This window comes from Hyalella azteca, unplaced genomic scaffold (assembly GCF_000764305.2).
Source record: "Hyalella azteca isolate HAZT.00-mixed unplaced genomic scaffold, Hazt_2.0.2 contig8837, whole genome shotgun sequence".
Lineage (NCBI taxonomy): Eukaryota > Metazoa > Arthropoda > Malacostraca > Amphipoda > Hyalellidae > Hyalella > Hyalella azteca.
The window spans coordinates 103,599-120,099 of NW_025938921.1; positions in this window are offsets into that span (position 1 = coordinate 103,599).

Below are 16,501 nucleotides of genomic sequence, written 5' to 3' on the forward strand. Positions count from 1 at the left end.
GCGAGTGCACCACTCACCAATTTAATCAAGATACCGCTGCATGTAGCCTCTTGCCTCAATTAGGGAATGCCCATTCACAAAAAGTGTTATATCGTCAGCATAGCCAACAAGCTTCACATGGGGAGAGAGAGGAAGATCATGTAGCATCACATTGAAAAGCATTGGTGAGAGCACAGCACCTTGCGGGACTCCAACTTTTACTGACTTTAGCTCAGATTTATTAACTCCAACCTGCACCTGCACAGTTCTATTTTGGAAGTAACTGTACAACCATGCCAGCATCTGATCACCCACTCCAATACTATGCAGTTTAAAAAGCAGTCCATCATGCCAAACACTATCAAAAGCTCCCTCAATATCCAGGTAAACAATCAGACAATACTCGTGGGCAAGTTGAGCTTAAGTAATAGCATTCTTCATCAAGTGTAGAGCATCTATTGTGCTTTTTCCTTTTTGAAAACCAAGGTGGAGCAAAGAGAAGACATTTCGGCTTTCCAATGTAAGCTGCAGGCGGCGCAAAACCATGCGCTTTCCCATGCAAGGAAGGAGCGTAATGGGTCAATACCCTGTCACTAGTTCTGGAGCCTTTCCTAGTTTAGGTATAGGCACAACTATTCCATGTTTCCATGCTTCAGGGACAAATCCAGAGGTCCAGCTTGTATTAAAAAGAGAGCAATTCCTGCTTGCACCATGGTGATGCTTTTGAAAAGAAAATGTTCATAATTAAGTCATGGCCAGGAGCAGTATTTTTCAGCGCTCGAATAGCCTGAGAAAACTCACCAACTGTGAAAGGAACACAGTGATAATTTTTGAGTCTGGATATATCACTTATCACTTCTGAGACTACTGCTTCAGCAGTTAAAGTTGCAAGACCAGCAGGTAAAAAATGTTCAGAAAATAGTGAGGCTTTGGCTGAGTCATCATCATGAGCAGCATCAACCAGAGGGTAAGATGAGTAGCTTATTGGCCTACCCTGAATGCTGTGAATTTTCTCCCAGGTCTCTTTGGTGGTAGTGGATGAAGATATTGTGCCCACATATTGGATCCAGCTTTGACGCTGCTTCCTGAGCTTCAGATTATGGGCCACCGCTTGTATTCAATGCGGTTTGATGGAGTGGGGGAGCGCCAATATCTTCCCTTAGCCTGGCGCCTCAGAGCCACTGCTCTTGAGCATTCTCCATCCCACCATCGTATGGCAAAGCGGCAATGCCTTCTACCTGAGAGCCCAGTTAGCTCTATAAAATTTCCATCGTACTGGGACATTTTCAGAAGACCGCACAAGCCTAGTTCCAATTTTGCAACAAACTGGGAAATGATCACTCCCCAGATCAGGTCCCTGGGTTAAGTATGCTCTGGTAAACAAATTTGGAGTGAGAATTACAAGATCAAGACATGATGTGGTACCACAACGATTGTCTATGTATGTTGGGAAGCTACAATCATTCTGCAAACAGATAGAAAGGGCCTAAATTGTTGCCTCTAAAGAGTGGCCAGTAATATTAGATCTACCACAGCCATCCCACAGGGGAGAATGAGCATTAAAGTCACCAGCTGCCACAAATTGATCTCCAAGTTGAGTCATATACAGCAATCCCTTGATTAACGCGGTTAATAAATCCTTGAGTTTTACCTTGTTAAACAAAACCGCGCTAATCAAACTTAAGAATATATGGGAATAATTATAATGAATCCTCAAAAATAACAAAGTTACATAATAATTTTTTTTCCACTAAAATTCATCAGATTTTTTTCTAAATAATAGGGGAAATAAATAAAAGAAATGCGAATGAATTAACATTTTTTTTTTACTGAAAACTGAATCCAATTTCAATAGCACAGTAGTATTAGATTTCTTTCTCTCCTTAGATTTAGATTACTTCCCTTTTTGTCCATAATTATGACGGTAATTTATCAAGGAAAATTATGTAGTTTGATAAAAATGAGCAGTAGATATGGCAGCAATCTTGACCAGTTGAAGGCTAACAACTAGAGCACCGGCATGGTGCACTTACCGGCAAACGTTGCCGAACTCGACCATTCAAGTTATGAACGAGACAAGGCGCGGTTAAACCGACTCTGTAGTCAGCACGAGTGCCTACGGAACAGGACCTTATTTAAAGAATTATTGGCTGAAATTCATAAAGTAACAACATTTGGTGAATTTTTCCAAAAGTCGTAACAAAAGTAACAACATAAGATCTAATAAGCAAAAAATAACACTTTTGTTACAAACGTAACACCTCTGGCTAGAGGCAGGAAAATGATGCATTGTGAAAAAAAAGTCGCTCTAATCAAAACTACTGGCACCGCGTAGATTAAGGGTAGGTCGCAATTTTTTTTCCGCGTTAATCAAAACCGCAGTATTCAAAACCGTGCTAATCAAGGGATTGCTGTAGTATGTTAATTCCTCACATTCAACATTTCTGCCTGGATTATAAAAATTGACTATTGTAATCCATCCAAGGGCAGTATTAATTTTAATTGCTTGGTATTCAAGATTTGTATCCCCTGGAAATTGAGTAAGATTGAATTGCTCTCTCTGCGGATTAAGATTGCCAATCCCCCCCTTATTGCATTTGCTCTATGAGACCACAAAACAAAGTATCCAACAAAAGAGGGCTCATGTGTTTGGACCCACGTCTCACAAAGGCAGACCACGTCTGGCTTCTCCTTGTAAAGATACAACAAACTCAGTGAGTTTCCAATATAGCCCATGACAATTGAGTTGCAATATTTCTAGCCCTAATTCTCTCCTAGGATGTTGGTGCAGATTCTGTGATTTTATTGTGAAACTCATTGTGATTGTTTTCTTATACTCCTTGTCTTGCCACAACCCTTAGCAGGCTTAGCTTGACCACAAATTTTAGATACTAGCTGAGGAGACTGAGCCAGTGATGTGCTTCCACAAGATTTTGGTCCCTTAGATGCTTCAGAGCCAGCAGCATTTTTGAGCTGCAAGGCACTAGGAACACCAGTTTTGGCTGAAACTACCAGTAAGGCAGGCCCCCAATCAGAAACTGCTGTACAGGCAGGAAGCCATTCCCTTTGCAGAACCTCACTGACTTCCTGTCCAAAGGCATTCCTTAGTAAACTGATTAGGAGCAGTGATCTTTCCTTTGCCCCTTCATTAAGTAGATTTATCTTGAAGACTTCATGTAAAAAGTGACCCAATTTGATTGAGAATCCAGTTAGAGATGCATGTATTGCATCATCTAACCTTATCTCACATGAGGAAAATTCTTCCTTAATTATCTTGCAAAAATCTATTGTAGATTTCTTTTCCTTATTGCATTTCTCTGTACCCAATGGGAGGGAAGTTTTGGAAGGTGGTTGATTCACAACTTGACTGAAACTTGAGCCAGATCCTTGAGTTCTGTAAACGTCTACAGTAATTTTTCTGCAGGGTGAGGCCATCTCAGAAGAGCTGAGATCAGATCTGTTGGCTTTTAGTGCATTTGAATAGGAAGTAATTCTTACAGCCTGCCTTGGAGTTTGCTCACAAGCAGTTGAGTGACGCAAGTCCATTTCCTTGGCAGCTTGAGCATATGACAGTCCAGAGGCATGCAGTATTTGTATAGCCATAGCTTTGATGATGTATGGGCACTCTAACAAATTTGCTTGATGAGATCCCCCACAATTTACACAGAGCTTTTCTACTGAGGTACACACAGTGTGTTCATGAGGTCCAGCACAAAGCAAACACCTTCAGGGAGAGTTACAGCCTTCAGCAAGATGTCCCAATCTCTGACATCTGTAGCACCTCATAGGACTATAGGAGGGGCTACAAAGGGTCTCAGTAAGAGACATATTCAATTTTTAATGTTTCTGGCAATGCTTGACCTTGAAAGGTAAATTTAAGAGTGGCTGATGGCTCACGATTTCCATTGTCGAATTTGGTTAACCAAATGATGTCAGAAATGACAAAATCTCCAGCACTTGCAAGTTCCACCAGGATTGGAACTTTCCTACTTGTTTCTGAAATCTTGTGGCTCCAATGTGACAAATTTTCAACACATTTGGAATCTCGCAGCCCGATCGAGCACTTTTGTTAACAATTCGATAGGAGGTATAGTCAGATGGGGTAAGACAGGACCGAAATCACTAACAGGCATGTAGCATCTATACCATGAATAACTAAAAAATCCTAAACTTATCACAAGGTGTGATTATGCAATGGGCTTCAAAGCTACAACTCAGACTTTTTGCATACAACACAGTTTTCTGTACAGATTAAAAAAAGTGAGCTGGTCCCATCTTACCCCATTGGGGTAAGATGGGACCAGGCTGGGGTAAGAAAGGACCAACAGGTAATTCTTATGTTACAAGGTTTTTAGTAAAAATATAAAGCTGATATTCAATATTATCCATCTAGAAACACATTATTTGATTAAACAACCACTTTTTACTGTTTTGTGCTGCAGGAAGTCAACTCTAATATCAGTCACATTGGAGTTTTTGCCACGAGAGAACTTTGTTAAGAATAAAAATAGTAGGTTGGCTTTGATTCATTGTAGAGCACTGCCAAATGCTACATGTCCATTAGTGTCATTGTCTGAAAATTTATCAAATTGGTTATAAAACCAATAGATAATAACTTAAGAGTCGGATGTCATGTGTTTTCTTGCTAACTGCATTTGTGGTGCACTTCTTCAAACATAGCCCATATCCTCTCACAAAATTGTGATAATAATTACCGTAAAATGGGGTAACTTAGACCACTTTTTTTCTTATAAATGATGCCATTTTCTTACTAGCTAAATTAAACTTGAATTGAAACATGCAAAATACAGGTCTATACTCTAGCTTCACTCACCATAAATTGCTGGCTCCTGCCTCTCATAGTCTTTATGTAATTTCAAAAAAGTGATGGTCTTTGTTACCCCAGCTCTTGGGGTAACTTAGACCGGGTGGTAAAATCAATTATTTTTTTTTGTAAAATAACTCCAGGTATTGGTGCATTGTAGTAGAACTCTTCTAGTTACATATGCAAATGACAAACTTGAGGAAAGTGTCATAGTTTGCAAATGGGGGGCATAGTCGAACTGATGATGGAGCTGGACTCCGAAACGTTTTCAATATCGATATGGTGAATTTTCTTGGCGTTTTCTTTGCTTTTAAATTCCTTGTGGTCTAAGTTACCCTGCAGGTCTAAGTTACCCCATTTTACGGTATTTTTTATGTTTCACACAATGATTTTTCCCCCAACCACTCCTGCACGTTGTTCTGCAGCTCACTAATGGGAAGAGACATCCCTATTTTCTCTATCCGTATGATGCAATTCACAATAGTATGCTAAATTTATCTAATTAAAAAAGCTAACAAATTAGAATGGTTATTTTAAGCAAAAGATGAAAATTTTGACCAAAATACTCTATGTATACTTATGCACAATAATNCTTATGCACAATAATATATTCATTTAAAAGCTATTTTTGATAAACTATGGGGTAAAAGAGGACCATTTGTGGGGTAAGACAGGACCATTTATGGGGTAAGATAGGACCACTTGTGGGGTAAAACAGGATCATTTAGTGGTCCCATCTTACCCCATGTCCAGTCCTTTTTTACCCCATATTAGAATAGTTGTCACGCAGTGATGGTAGCAGGTAGGAATGCCTAGTATGTCTCAAAAGTTGCTTATTACTTGAGGTTACCTGCCTACATCCACAAACCTGGCCAAAAAAATTTTTGTCATTAGACAGAGCTTATTTCCCAAACAGGGTTAACTATTTTGTGACCCTTCTTTACATAGGTTTTCTTTGAAAATTAGCCAGAAATTCATTATTTGCAGAAGAGGGTTGAAACAAGCACTGAAATGATGGGCAATGATTGCTCTAACATATTATTTTGTCAAATTAAATTCAGTGCAAATAGAATGCATGCCATGGGCCGGTCCTTTCTTACCCCATGAAGGCTGCGATCCTGTCTTACCCCATTTGACTATAATTCATCTGTCAGACAGAAATCTTGCAGTTCTGGAAAAGGTAGGAAACCTTTAGTTGTGGCCCTAAAGGTAGATATTTTCAATGCTCAAGTTCCACCACATCTCTGACATCTACATTTCGATCAACTGGCCCAATAACCCCATGCACACGCACATCAGAGCCCGGCTGGTAGTAACAAACAGCCCACTTACCAATCATTGACACATCAAGATAATTAGCAATATTTTCCTCAGTGAATGAAGGAGACTGCATAGCAATCAACTGGTGGTGGGGATTTGGCCTTTGGGCATACTGCCAAGTCCTTCACTGCTCCAAATGATGAATTTTTAATTCCTTGAGCCAAGCCAATAGGGTCTTTCACCGTCTTTCAGAAAAGGTTTGGCATAATTGGCATTATGATTAGGACCCTGTGGTTTTATCAAGATGGTGAGCATAGTGACAAACCAGAGATTTTTTAGAATCAGTTCATTTTTAATTCCCTCATTTACTGATTTTACTCAAGAATTAATCCAATTTCTTATGTAAGATAATGCTGGTATGATGGTACCAGGTATCCATGATACTTTACTGGTCTACTTATGTCTTATATAGTTATATTATAGGACTCAAAAATGAACTTGAGGGAGAGTCTAAAAAAACTCTCTGCTTTGCCACTATGCTCTGCAGTCTGCAGAGTGGCATTAGTTGGGACTGGGAGCTTCAAATTTTGCATATTGATAGGGTTAGGAACACTTTTTATTGTCACTCTATTGCTAAGTGACTAAGCGTAGTTGGGCGCTTAGCCTTTGAAGTTTTGAACCAATACCCTCACTTGAGCGACTTGAGCCATTCGTCTCCCTGACTCCCTCTCTCTTTGTTTCCAGCCAAGCTGATTCTGAACCGCCAAAAAATCCAAAGGAGTTGCTTCAATGAGGCTCTCACTCTCACAGTCTGATTCCTCCACCACCTCACCACCATCAGAAGATGCTTCCTCGACACAAGCCTCTGCTGCTCCAGTCACCATAGGTGGGCGGCGCGGGCCAAAACCTGACCTCGTAACCGTAAGGCAGCTAGAAACTGCCATAGGGAACAGGCAAAACAAAAGTCAATATAAACAAAAGTATCAAAAAACCAAACAAAAGTTTAACAATAAAAAAAAAATAATAACTCAAAATAAAATTAAAAGAGCAGAAAAAAACGGGGAAAAGAAGAAAAAAAAACAAGACAATGCGGACTGGCAAACCTCTGAGGGAGAAAGCAAGTCGGGTTGATGAGGAAACAAATATGATGGTTATAATTACTTTTAGAAACTGTGAGTCTTCAAATCACAAATTTACCAGTTACTTTAGAAATCGCAATCCACACACATGCTTTTGCCGTGAACGCAACTGACTCTCTCTACTCTCTGCAGTCTGCACAGTGACAGTGGCAGCCCAGTGTCGCCAGGTTTTTTCTCTGCGAGAATACCAGATTGCCTAGCTCAAAATACCAGAAATTCTATTGTTCGAAAACTGACTAATACCTCCAAATTTAATGAAACTATTCGTCAGAAACGTTGGTTAGAAAAAGAAAAAAATATATAACTCAGTACTCACTGCAGTGACTGCCAGAGAGCGCATTTTCTCGTCGACGGGAACGTGGTCACGGACGGACATGGCGAGCACAATAGTGTATTTTTATCATAAATGAGAAAATGCGCTAAAAGTATTTTATTTACTGTGCATTTATCAGTGTGGCTTTTCTTCCCCTTCGCTCAACATGAGCAAGCTACGGAAACAGGTCATCTTTCATTTTCATACATGCTTGCATATTGCATTAATCTAAATTTCGGGTTTGATCACTTGTTACGGCTGAGCAGATAGCTTTTGGTCCGAATAAGGGACTGCAGTACCTTAGTTGAAATTTTATTTCGTTACTTGTTTTTCACATAGGTGACTTGTGAAAACATTCACTCCACGAATGCATTGGAGACCTGGTCAGAGTAGACACGTGATGCAGTAGGCAGCCAGTTCTATGAATGGATGATGATTTTCAAGATCAGTGAAATATTGTATGGCACCCCCGAATTCAAGTGGCACTCTATAATTCAAACCACCAAACAAAAATGGTGGAGCTTGCGTCGCAGAGATCGGTTCGACAACCTCACTCGTCCTAGGCGGCTAGGCCATATCATCACTGATCAGAAATCAATCAAGGATCATCACTCTCGTGTTGATATTGCATTAAGCACTTTTGTTAAATGTTAACAATTAGATTGGGGTTATTTCATCAAGCGGTAAACTTGCGTTTCGAAAAATGGCGGAAAAGCTCTAATCGCGCCGCTCTGAAGGCAATCTATATAATCCACGCCTACGATGGAGGAAGTTCAAACTTTAGAGGTGGAACTTAATGCAGTAAATTTGTAGTAAGTCAGAAAATACCAGATTTAGGCATATATACCAGATCTAAAATATTCATACCAGACACCTTCTGAAAATACCAGATTTGTGAGATCTGGTACAGAAATATACCATCTGGCAATGCTGCAGTGGCCTAGAACTTGTTATTCACTAAGTCCCATGCATGTGTTACCCCACATCTCTAATTTTTGCCCTAAAAACTGTCACTAGCATTTCTCTTCACTTAAGAGGCAACTGAACAAGTGATAATACAGCAGTGTTGCCAGGTATTTTCTTGGCGAGAATACCAGATTGCCTAGCTCAAAATACCAGAAATATACCAGAAATTCTATCGTTCAAAAACAGACTAATACCTCCAAATTTAATAAAACTATTCGTCAGAAACGTTGGTTAGAAAAAAAATTATCTTATGTACTGTGCAGTTATCTGGCTTGACGATAATTAGCCAACTTGAACACGTTATATTTTTCCCCTCTGTTTGGAACATTTCGACCCTTTTTTTTCCTGTGTTCGATTACATTGACACTTTTTCCTTGTTTATCAGTGTCATTGTGGCACTTCTTCCTCTTCGCTCAACATGAGCAAGCCACGGAAACAGGTCATCTTCATTTTGCTTATTTTCGTACATGCTTGCATATTGCATTAATCTAACATTTCGGGTGTGATCACTTGTTGCGGTTGAGCAGATAGCTTTTGGTCTGAATATGGGACTCCAGTACCGTAGTTGAAATTTTATTCCGTTGCTTGTTTTTCACAGAGGTGACTTGTGAAAACACTTGCACCACGAATGCTTTGGAGACAGGTCAAAGTAGACAAGTGATGCAGTAGGCAGCCAGTTCCCTGAATGGATGATAATTGTCAAGATCAGCGAAATATTGAATGGCACCCCCAGAATTCAAGTGGTACTCCAATAAGTGGCACTCTAGAATTCAAAACCACCGAACAAAAATGGTGGAGCTTGCGTCGCAGAAATCGGTTCGACAACCTCACTCGTCCTAGGTCATATCATCAGTTCATCACTGATCAGTAATCAATCGAGGATCATCACTCTCATGCTCATATTGCACTAAGCACTTTTGTTAAATGTTAACAATTAAATTGGGGTTATTTTATCAAGCGGTAAACTTGCGATTTCAAAAATGGCGGGAAACCTCTAGTCGCGCCACTCTGATGGTAATCTATATAATCTACGCCTACGTTGGAGGAAATTCAAACTTCAGAGGTGGAACTTAATGCAGTAAATTTGCAGTAAGTCATAAAATACCAGATTTAGGCAAATATACCAGATCTAAAATGTTCATACCAGGCACCTTCTGAAAATGCCAGATTTGTGAAATCTGGTATAGAAATATACCATTTGGCAACGCTGTAATGCAGTCTGACCACTCTGACCGTCTGACGTGACCGCAAGCTTCACAGAGGAAACGTTCTAAGTTGACCGAATCGACACTTCAGCGAACTCGCTTGCGAACTCGAATGCAAAACCTAACTTCATATTCAACTCAGGCACTCATAAATCCGTCAATAATGAACGGATTTTATTCAAATTTCAAATATAAGTAGATAATATTAGTAATTTGTGGACGGAATTTTTTCAAATTTTTACTTCAATAACTTTTTTTGTTAATACGGAAAACCTAACTTCATTTTCAACTTAGGCACTCATAAATCCGTCAATAATGAACGGATAGGAGTCGGACCGGTTCTGAGTTGACTTTATTACGTTCTGCATGTTATTTTGACTGGAGGCAGGAGCATTTAAGTATATATAGACAATATAGTGCAGATTGCGGAACTTGCGCCCTAGCGGATGTTGAAAATTTTATGAAACAACATGTTTGCTAAGTGCAAACTGCGTTTTTTTTCAATCAAACATAAATTTAGGACATTAGAGCCACAACATTTCATACTTACTAAAATTATGATATTAGAGCTGCAATATTTCATAAAAATAGGACTTTTCAATTTCCAGCCCAGCAGCCCTGCTCCTATCCTAAGGACTTAGACCAGTAAGACCACGGCCGCAAGGCTTTTGATTTCAAATTCAAAATTCTTGACCAACCAAGGTCGAAGCTGCTGGCGTGGCATAGCTTGCTAAGTTGCTGCCAAAGCTGCCCCACCCATTTTAACCAAGGCAATCCATTTTAGGGTCGCCTGCCGAAGACCACCACTGCCCTGGATGTAATGGACTATCATGACTCCTGCCCTCCGGAACGTAGCCTTCAACACTTCTGGAAAATCATATAGGCAGCCGAAAGCCACCGGACAGAACGAATCAATTGAATTAGACCAATCAGCCCTCAGGAGAAACAGCCGGCGATCGAATGGCCTAGCATCGTCCGCCGCACCGCGAAAAAATTCTACACCACTCGGACGTAGCGCGCCGGAGCCTTGCAGTGAATGTGATATCCGCCACCAAGCCGTCCGTATCTAGGCAGTGCGTCGAACCAGCCCTCGGTCGAACGCCCGCGGGTCGAACGCTCCAGCCGAGTGCTAACCCAACCTAACCTGACTCAGCCAGTCGCACGGCTCTTTCGAAGGGGGGATGGCCATCAATGAGATAGGCACTTGGCAGTTGCACTTGCAGATTCTGCAGTCTGCACACTAGAAATTTGAAGCCATTACTACTACACAATCACTTATTCAGGAAAACAAAGATTCGGAGCACCTCTTAATTTGTCAACGATTGTATTAACGACTTGTATCCGTATTCAAATATAACCGGGGTAGGTATTTCTTACAATTTTAGTGTCTGCAACGCTGCAAGCAACTTATCAACGTAACGGTCGTAGCCGTACTGTCCTACTCCTAGAACTAGGCTTGTTTCATACGATTAGATAGTCAGACCTTAATAAAATTTATCTTCATGGTGCATGATAAGTACTCTGTTATCTGATATCGAAAAAGAAGTTTGACATTGCGCCTTAATTAATAATGAATATCGGAACTCAGGACCTCCTGCAATAGAAAGTTTTCATCAAAGTTATTGGCAGCGATATTGAACGATTCAATTTATAAATTAAAGACATATATACTCTGCCAACCTTCACTCATGAATTAATTATCTCTCGTACATTCCCGCATAATGGAACATTCTCGTCAGCCAGCAAACTTATGCCGTTGTGGGGGCTACGTGCCCGACCACATTCAATAATTATTTGACTCTTATCAGTGGAAATTGTGACTAAGGCAACTTATTATATTCACTAAATTCGGATGGAAACTTAAGATGCGGCAGGGCAAAATTGGTCGGGTCAAAAACAAACAACAGCAAATTGATAATGTGAGTTTATTTGTTAAGCTCACGTGACCTGCTCGATGTGATGATCTCGGAGGAATTGGAAGGCCAGGCCAGCGGTGAAGGCCGACGCGATACACCTGGTTGCGTGGTCGTGGTGAGTGGAGATACGCGTGGTTGCGTGGTGAGACGTCGTGTACGTGACGTCGTCATGGAGACGTTGCACAGGCAGCGCAGATGATTGAGCGTTGCCGAGACACGAGAAAATGTTACCGAAAACACGTGGTGAAGTTGCGCAGGCACGTGATGTTGAGTTTATACGGGCACGAGATGTCGTCTTTGAAGGCACGTGATGTTACCGACGTTGTCCTTACGCGGGCACGTAATTATGTTACCGGAGACACGTGGAGATGTTACCGGAGGCACGTGGAGTTGTTACCGGAGGCACGTGGAGTTGTTACCGGAGGCACGTGGAGTTGTTACCGGAGGTACGTGCAGATGTTACCGAAGGCACGTGGAGATGTTACCGGAGGCACGTGTCACGTTCACTTGAACGTGTTGTCGCGTTTATAAAATAAATATTACCGCGAAGGTACAGAAAAATAAAATTTCTCGCCAACTCCGAGGATTTTTCCTGCGAGTCGGAAACAAAACCGACGCTAACATTCGAAACTGAACGGTGCACTACCGCGGGAGAACGCTGCAGCTCTTTCGTGCCATTTTGTGAAGAAATTTTTGTTCTTAGTGTAAATAATATGCGTTTAAAAATTACTTTTTAAAGACAACACTTCTGAACAATCCAGTGTCTTGGATGTTACACATGTACAATGAATTTCTAATTTCATTTTCAGATACTGAAAAAAAATTATTCTTCAAATTTGTTTAAAAATTAAAATTTTTGTAAATTCTAAAAATTGTTTGTTCTGTCAATTGATTCATGCATTGTCTCTGGCTTTATGCAATTGTGCAAAATTTCAGATCAATTGGACAGGTCAAATTGTGTCATATATAGATTATAAGATTTGTAGGAGACGAAATTATTTTTTAAATTTTTTTAATACTGAAAAAAAATATATATATATTTTTTAATTTATAAATTTTATATTCTGTCAATTGATTCATGCATTGTCTCCAACTTTACGCAAGTGTGCCAAATTTCAAATCGATTGGACAGGTAGAAGTGTGTTAAAGATCGATTATAAGATTTGTAGCAGACAGACATGTGGGGGTTTTCTTTTACCACTCCACATTAAATTATTCAACTCCTATCAGAGAATTGAATGGCCTGGCTAGTTAACCTGAATTGTTTACCAAGGCACGGACAGAAACATAGAGATCGGCAGGACGAATTTGGTTGGGAGAAATGAACACACAATAAATTGTTAGGTTATTTATTAGCTCAGCTCACGTGACCTGCTCGTTTTGATGCAGGAGGTTGATGCGCGTCCAAGGGCCACCAAAAAATTAGTTATATTATGTTAGTATGAAAAATATAAGAATTAGTGATATGTTATGCATAATATTAGTGCTATGTAGCGAGATCCGCTACAGACAGACAGACAGACAGACAAACAAGAAGTGAAGTTAAAGAGAAGTGTTGTAAAATCATACAAAATGTACCTAAAACTCTTGTATTTGATATCCAGTAGGAGCGAGAATATTTATTTGACAATTGTAAAATACTTCACCTCGGGAAGAACAATGAACAGCATTACAGCAAGATTACAGTATGAGAAGACATGGTTGCAACGAGAGAGTAATGATTGAAAAGTCTAGTGTAGAAAAAGATCTTGGAGTTTTGCAGGCGGAGCTAAAATTCGACAAGGAGCTAAAATTTTCTAAGCATGTTGAAACGCAAGCTAAAACATCCAACAAACTTCTTGTATTAATCAGACGCTCATACGAGTTCCTAGTTGCAGAAGCGATGAAGCAGTTGTTTGTTGCTGTCGTGCGCCCGAACCTAGAGTTTGGAAACGTCGTATGGTCACCGAAATTTGAAAATGACAGAAATTTAGTAATTGGACGAATTTCTTCGAGAACTTAAACGACTGTCCAAGGATTGCAACTTCAAAAGTGTGACTACCGAACTTTATCGCGAGGAAATGATTAGGGACTCCTTCATCAAGGGCATAATTTCCCCTAATATTCGTCAACGACTTCTCGTAAACAGGACTCTGGAGTTGCAAGCCGCGCATAATCAGGCCTACTCATGCATTTGGCTCAACAGAATGCGGAATCTTATGTACGGCCCCCTGTACACACAGCAGCAGTTCCTCGCTCGGACGAGCTGACAGCAGATAGAGATGATACGCCTTTGTCTGCGGCTGCCATGTCAACGGCAAGAAAGAAGTGTTTCTTCCGTGGCAGTCAGTACCACCATAAGAATATCTGCCCCGCCAAGGACGCCGCTTGCAATTCCTGTGGGAAGAAAGGACACTTCTCCTCCAAAGCGTGTAAAAGTTCGAATCGTGGGAATCAAGGCAGTAAATCACCAAAGAACTCAAATTTGTCAGCGATGCTGGCAGCTAGCTCGTGCCCGCCAAGCCTCTCCAACGCAATGACCGAAGCTAGAATCAACGGCCGTGTAGTGAGGGCTCTGGTCGACACAGGTAGTTACGAAAGTTTCGTAAGCGCCGACGGGTCGCCTGCCGAAGACCACCACTGCCTTGGATGTAATGGACCATCATGATTCCTGCCTTCCGGAACGTAGCCTTCAACACTTCAAGCCGTCCGTATCTAGGCTGTGGGTCGAGCCAGCCCTCGGTCGAACGGCCACTTGTCGAAGGACGATAAATTTTGGAACAGAACTATGCTATCTGAAACCTAACCTCAGATGCGGTGAACGTAAAATTACGTAATTTAACGAAGCCTGGAAGTCATATTCGATCCGCGGCCTGGTGGTGCACGGCAGGTGGTGGTCAAGGCCGGAGGAGGACAAAACCGAGTGGTGCACGGCTGATTGGTGTAGGTCCGGAGAGACCCAGGGCTTATTGGTGCACAAAATTTGTGGTGCACGGCTGCGCTCCCAGCGCCGACGTGGCTCGGAAACTACGATTGGGCACGCACGCATCCAATAAGCTCATAACGATGGCGTCAACTTCATTGAACATGAAGTCCACCGGCACAACCACTGTTGACTTGGAAATCAACAACATTCTGTACCCGGCCACGTCTCTTGGAGTGCTTCAAAATCTTTGCTGTGATTTGTTACTCGGCCAAGATTTTCAACGTTAACACCACAGTCTCATCGTAGTATACGGCGGCCCAAAACGGAGTTTTTGTGTGGGAAGCGAGTCCGTGTCTGCACTTTCATCGGCGAAAGTTGAGGATCCCTCGCTTTTCCCCAACTTGCCTCTAAGGTGCAAGCCCATAGCAACGAAGTCCCGTCGTTTCAACTCAGATGATCAACTCTTCATACGGGACCAAGTATCTAGCCTCTTGGCCGAGGGAGTCATAGAGGGCAGCAAATCGCCTTAGAGGGCCCAAGTCGTTGTTGTTGAAGATGAACATCGTAAACGAAGACTCTGCATTGACTATTCCCAAACTATCAATTTATACACTGAATTGGATGCTTATCCACTCCCGAAGATTGACGACATGATAGACAAGCTGGCTAGCTACAGCATTTTCTCTACCTTCGACTTGAAGAGCGCTTATCATCAAATACCCATAAGAGAATCGGACAGGAAATTCACTGCATTTGAAGCAAATGGAAGATTGTACCAATTTTGCCGAATACCGTTTGGTGTGACGAACGGTGTAGCCGCTTTCCAGAGAACCATGGACCGAATAGTAGAGAAAGGAAATTTAAAAGATACCTTTCCTTACTTGGATAATGTCACGATCGCTGGACGTGACGAGGCTGAACATGATAGGAACGTGCTCAAGTTCCTATCAGTTGTCAAAAACAGGAATCTCACGTTGAATCCTTCGAAGACTGTTAAATCGGTAAAATCAATCAATGTACTGGGTTACAACGTTGGTAATGGCAATGTAAAACCGGATACTGAACGTCTTCGCTCGCTACAAGAATTTCTGCCTCCTATGAATTTGGCATCTCTGCGCAGAGCAATGGGAATGTTCGCATATTACGCCAAATGGATTCCAAACTTTTCAGACAAGATCCAGCCCCTCATAAAGACAAAATCTTTTCCTCTCGGCCAGGAGTCGCTGGATGCTTTTAACCTGTTGAAGGGGGAATTATTAAATGCTACTTTACAGTCGATTGACGAGAATTTACCGTTCGTTGTCGAGTGTGATGCCTCGGAAGTCGCTATCTCCGCCATCCTGAATCAGGGTGGTTGCCCCGTCGCCTTCATGTCGAGGACGTTACATGGGAGCGAGTTGCACCATTCCGCAGTGAAGAAAGAGGCAATTTCCATCATTGAAGCATCTGTGGCTTTCATGCTTGACAACCGGAAGAGGACAAAGATTGAAAACCACAAAATCCAACCATGGCGGCTGGAGCTCGCCTCGTTTAGTCACACCATAAATTATCGGCCCGGGAAAGAAAGCGGCGCCCCTGATTCCATGAGTCGAGCGTCTTGTTGTTCAATTTCGCTCTCTAAATCCACATCAACTTTGAACGAAATTCACGATGGCCTATGCCATCCCGGAGTAACCAGGCTGCTGCTCTTCGTCAGGTCTAAAAATCTTCCCTTCTCAACTGGAGACGTGAAAAAGGTTTGCTCCACGTGCAAAGTGTGCGCATTTTTAAAACCGCGATTCTACCAACCGTCAGACGCAACGCTTATCCGTGCAACTCAGCTCATGGAACGCCTGAGCATGGATTTTAAAGACCCCTGCCCTCAGCTACACGCAATACTTACATGCTTACTGTGGTCAACGAATTCTCACGGTTCCCATTTGCCTTTCCTTGCCCCGACATGTCGACCGGAACAGTAATCAGGTGCCTGGAGTCGTTGTTCGCACTGTTCGGC